The 5,362-nt window shown below is 41.5% G+C and overlaps 1 protein-coding gene across 1 annotated transcript in view; it reads right to left on the reverse strand.

The window, feature by feature from the left end:
• Window positions 1-5,148, reverse strand: part of Pwwp2a (PWWP domain containing 2A) — a 37,514-nt gene extending 32,366 nt beyond the window's left edge. Inside the window, exon 1 of the mRNA XM_033761611.1 lies at window positions 4,932-5,148. The gene's annotated coding sequence lies outside the window, so the exon portion shown is untranslated. The remainder of the gene's footprint in view (window positions 1-4,931) is intronic.
• Between the last annotated feature and the right edge of the window lie 214 nt (window positions 5,149-5,362).

Here is a 5,362-nt window from a genome sequence, read left to right on the forward strand (position 1 = left end):
ACAAAAAAAAAAAAAAAAAAAGTACAACTCGACACAATAATTCAAGCTATGATGTGAGGCCCAAATCCTCAGCCTGGACACTTTAGTGTGAGCCACAGATACCACTACTCACTGCTTCACCAGAATGGCTGTATAGTTTCCCACCAAAAGTAGGGCTATTGCACCATACGTTCATGGTCTCTGCAAAGAAAAGAAATCATGGTCTTGGTTTGTATTTCCTTTAAAAATAGGTCATTTTCCACAGTTTGCTTTAAGAACCTACAGTGAAATGTGAAGCTTTCTTTTTTGATTGCTTGTTTTTTGGTTTTTTTTTTTTTTTTTTTTTTTTTTTTTGAGACAGGGTCTCACTATGTAGTTGAAACTGACCTGGAACTCACTATGTAGCCCAAGATGGTCTCAACTCCTCCTGCCTCAGCCTCCTGAGTGAGTGCTGGGATTAAGGTGTGCACCACCACGCCCGGCTTTTTTTTGTTTTGTTTTGCTTTGTTTTTTGTTTTTGAAATGTGAAGTCTTCTAAAGAAATCATCTCCATTCTTTTCAGGGCCAACAGTACCAACATATATACAAAGCAAAGCAACTGCTTCTGGAATACTAGCTACAACCTCGAATATACATATGCCACCAAATTAAAATGCATAAGCACATACTGCACAAATATTTACTTCATGAGCTCTTAAGTTATGTCAAGTAAAAAGGGAAAAAAGGACTAAAAGATTTTTCCAGGGTTCCAAATTAGCTTTACAACTATTTTTAAGATTGTAAAAAACTGATGAGAATAAACAGATTAAGTGATCTGTCTGGGGAATGAAACAATCGGTCTCAAGTGAGTAACATCCCTTCAAGCAGACATGGACAGACAAACACAAGATCCTGAATTTGAGCCCCAGTAACAAAAAATAATAATAAATTTTTTAAATTTTAAAAAAGACTTGAGAAAATCAACCACTTGCAGATCCTAATTTGAACAAAACATTCTGGCAATGCTGATTTCTTTCTTCAGCGCCACCTCACTCCCCAGTACTGAGAACGACTGAACCCGTGCTACAACCCCAGGCACCCCATTTTGAGGGTATTCAGGCTGGCCTCAACCTCCATCAAGTAGCTGGGATTGCAGGTCTACGCCAGAGTGCCAGGCTGAGATGTTAATTTTGAGTTTGAGACAATCTGGGACATCTTAATATTGACTGGATGTCGCAAGATACTAGAAAGCTGTCATTGCTATTTTAGGTGTGATATTGATAATGGGGTTTTAAGTCTATCTTTTGAGAGATCTATGCTACAATAGATACGGCAATGCCTGGGATCTGCTTCAAAATAATCCAATGGCAGCAGGTCAGCGATGTGACAAATCTGGCTGAAAAGTAAAAGGTGATAAAATGTTGAAGCTAGGCAGTACGGACATGCAGGTTCGCTTCCCCTAAGAAGAAGTCCAACAAAAAGGTACCACAGGTAATCCCAGCACTCTGGGAGGGTGAGGCAGGAAGATTATTCAAAAAGGCTGAGAGGTCAGGGATTAGCTCAGTTCCAGGGATTGCAGAGTAGAAATTGGATGGGGGAGGGAGAGAGAGGAGAGGGAGAGGGAGAGAGAGAGGAGAGGGAGGGAGAGAGGGGGGGAGAGAGGGAGAGGGAGGGGGGGGAGAGGGAGAACACACACTGAGCCTGGAGAACTTAGGGAGATTGTCTGATTCCCAAAAGAGCTGCAGATGCAGTTCAGAGGAAAGACCCTGTGTTAAAACCTCAGTACCACCAAAAAAAGATAGTTACCACATGGTTGATTTATTATTCTAAAGTTAAGGCCGGTGCTCACTTGGGCAGCACATATACTAAAATTAAGGCAGACAACCTGAATGGTTTAATATGTCACAAATTATAAATGCAAGCCCGGCATGGTGGCTCAATGCTGGTGATCTCAGCACTGATCAGAGCTACCCTGGGCTACACAGGGAGAGCCTGTCTCAAAACAAGTAAAGCAAAACAAAACAAAAAAAATTGTAAAAGCCTAAGATTGGGCCAGGGATTTAGCTCAGCTGCACCGCGCCCGAGGTCTTGAGTTCAATCCCTGTACCAAAAATAAAAAAAAAAAAAAAGAAAAGAAAAGCCCAAGATTAAGGAAGGAAGGGAAACAGAAACACCGAAACTGAATTTACAGGGTTCATCAACATACCATGCTACTCATCAGGCACTGACAGTGAGTTCAGCAGTGGGCAGGTAATTTAAACTAAGAAGGCTGAGGCCACAGCTCAGGGGTAGAGCATTTGCCCAACTAGTGCAAGGCCCGTGTTCTGCAGCACGGAAACAATCATCAAAAACAAAGCGAGCAGGTGCAAACTAAGAATGCAGTTCATCCAAAGGTTTTCACTTTCAGATACACATTATGCTACACAAAATTTGTCTTTACCCAGATACTCAAAATAACCTCCCCTTTAAGGGGGACCACGCCATTTTTGGCTGCAAAGCAAGACACCTAGTGAAAAGGAGAAAATAGCAGTCCAAGTAAGATGGTACCGGCTGAGAGGTTCCTCTGCCTGCCTCACAAGCAAGGTGCTGAGTTCGATCCCTGGGACCAAAAAACAAAAACAAAAGCAAACCAAAAACCCCAAAAGGGGAAGGGAGGGCTGAAGATCTAGCTCAGTAAAGACTCGGGGTTCACTCACCGGTACAAGTGGGGGGAATCAAAGCAGCAACTAGGCCTTTTGAAGAGTGAAGAAAGGACACGTAACACTCTCCCTTCCATTGTTGAATCTTTCCCAATTATCCCACCGGGACAGGCAGGAAAAACCCATATGTCCACTGAAGTCCAGACAAGCACTGAGTTCCAGGATACAAAACTTTTCATTCTGCTGAGAAGAAAACTTGTCTGCCCCACTAACATTTTAATATTAGAGGGCAGGAATTTAGCTTAGTGGTTCCACCGCCTGCCTTCCAAGTACAAGGGTCTGAATTCAATCCCCAGCGCCCCCCCCAAAAAAAGGTTTTAATATTAAAGTACAAAAGGCATGTGCTTACTCTGTCACTTAGAAACTAACTTGCCAAATTAAATGAACCTCCATTACCTCCTGTATAACTGAAAAACACTACCAGTATTTATAAAGAATACTACAAGATATAATCACTGGCACAAAACAGACATTCAGGAGAGAAATCTTGTTATATCTGCCTAGGCATTAACTCAGTAGCCAATTTCAACAGGATACAAATTGTTTTTAAAGTGACCGAAGAATAAAAAAGTATCCCCTTAAGTGCAGGGCCAGAGGTAGCTCAGTCGTGCAGCCCTTGCCTAGAGTGCCTGAGGCTCTCATTCCCTGTGCCCCCTTCCCAAAAAATTAAAAAGGTAAGAGTAGGGATGGGGATTTAGCTCAATGACATGCGGAAGGTCCTGAGTTTGATTCCTCGTAGCGCAAAAAAAAAAAAAGAGCAGATTACAAAATGTATCAGCAAGTACATTTTCCACACTGCATTTAAGTCATGAAACAGGGAATCTCAACTAATTAGTCAACCAGCTGACAATTCCTTCATAGCTAGGTTTTTTTTGTTTTTTTGTTTTTTTGGTTTTTTTTTTGAGACAAGATCTCACTATGTAGTTGAGACTGACCTGGAACTCACTATGTAGCCCAGGCTGGTCTCAAACTCACAGCATCCTCCTGCCTCAGCCTCCCAAGTGCTGGGATTACAGGGATTACAGGCGTGTGCCACCACGTCCAGCTTCACAGCTAAATTTTAAAACTACTACTGTGCTTTACTTCCCCAACTTCCCCAGCCCTCCATGACAGTTATATCCCATGGCAGGGAGTGTGTCACACACACTATTCTCAAAGCACTTAAGAAGGGGCCAAGACACACACACACACACACACACACACCATTCTGGAATTAAAACCTATGGTTCAGAGGTAGAGTGCTTGCCTAGCATGTATAAAAATGCCCTAGGATCCATCCCTGCACTTAAATAAAAAAGCTGATATGATTCACTTAAGTTTTAAAAAAACACAAATCTTAAGAACAAGATCCTTTCACTTCAAAACATTCAAATGAAAAACATCTATATTAAGAACCCCAAGCAAACAAACAAACAAAAAAACTCTCCTTATCCAGGCAGGGTGGTACACAAAGAGAGGCTGAGGCAGGAGGATCACAAATTTGAGCACAGTCTGAGCAATTCAGCAACTCAGCCAGACCCATCTCAAAATATAACATGAGGCCCTGTGTGCAATCCCCAGTATGGCCAACGTTCACACCGACATACACAAGTACTGCAGCTCCTCCAAGCTGAAGAACAGTGGCACAGGAGGCCTACAGTCCCAACTACTACAGTCTCAGCCATTCGGGGAAGATGAAGCAGGAAAACCACTTGAACCCAGGTCATTAACTTGAACCCAAGTCAGCTTACCAAGACCCAATCTCAAAAAAAAAAAAAAAAAAAAAAAAAAAGTTTTTTTCTTCCAACAAAGAAATTATCATTTAGGGCTAGGCTTGTAGCTCTGTAGTAAAGCACCTGCCTAGCATAAGGGAGGCCCTGGGTTCCCTGGCCCACCACTGACAAAAAAAAAGCAAAAGAAATTGCTGTTTATGAAAAGCCACACTGGTAAAATAGAACAAAATGCAAAATTGTAAAACTTAACTACCAAAGTTTTCAAAAACTAAAACACTGACAAGAAATATAATGAGTTCAAGTGCAGCTTGGACTAAAATAAAAAACAAAAAAACTGCCAGATGTGACGGCATATTCCTGCAATCCTGCACCTAGGAGGCTGAGGCAGGAGGGTTGCCTGCATGTTCAGTGCCAGCCTGGGAAAGAAATAGTGAGTTCAAGGCTAGTCTGACAGCCAGACCCTGCCTCAAAAAAAAAAAAAAACAACAAATAAAAAAACTGACGGGATCACCTCAAAACAGGAAAGCCCTATTCATTCCGCTCCATTCTCAAAACAACTTACCTTTTTGCACCTTTCTTTTGCAGATTTGAAATTCAGATTCTCACACAATCACTGGCCTCCTCTTCTGTTTGATTCAATAGCATACACACGAGTGTCTCTCTTGCTATTAAATAAATACATCAGTAGAAAGCACACTTGTCTTACCCTGCTTTCTAACTATGAAAGCAAAAGTGCAAAAACCCAACCCAAAACTATTAAAAGAAAAAAAAAAAACTCAAGATTAAAATCATACAGAGCAATTATAAAAGCTCACTATTTTTTTCCCCAAAACACCGAACTTCAACATGATTTAAATGGCTTTTTCCCAAGTGAAAAAGGAGGATTCTTGTGTCTTGATGGGAGGACAAGGAATTAAAAGTAAAACACAAGCCATTTCCAAACAGGCGAGACATCATCAGTGTGTGCTGTTGCAGGAAACAGAAAGGAAAGCT

This window comes from Fukomys damarensis, unplaced genomic scaffold (genome assembly GCF_012274545.1).
Source record: "Fukomys damarensis isolate Sample0158 unplaced genomic scaffold, DMR_v1.0_HiC HiC_scaffold_9, whole genome shotgun sequence".
Lineage (NCBI taxonomy): Eukaryota > Metazoa > Chordata > Mammalia > Rodentia > Bathyergidae > Fukomys > Fukomys damarensis.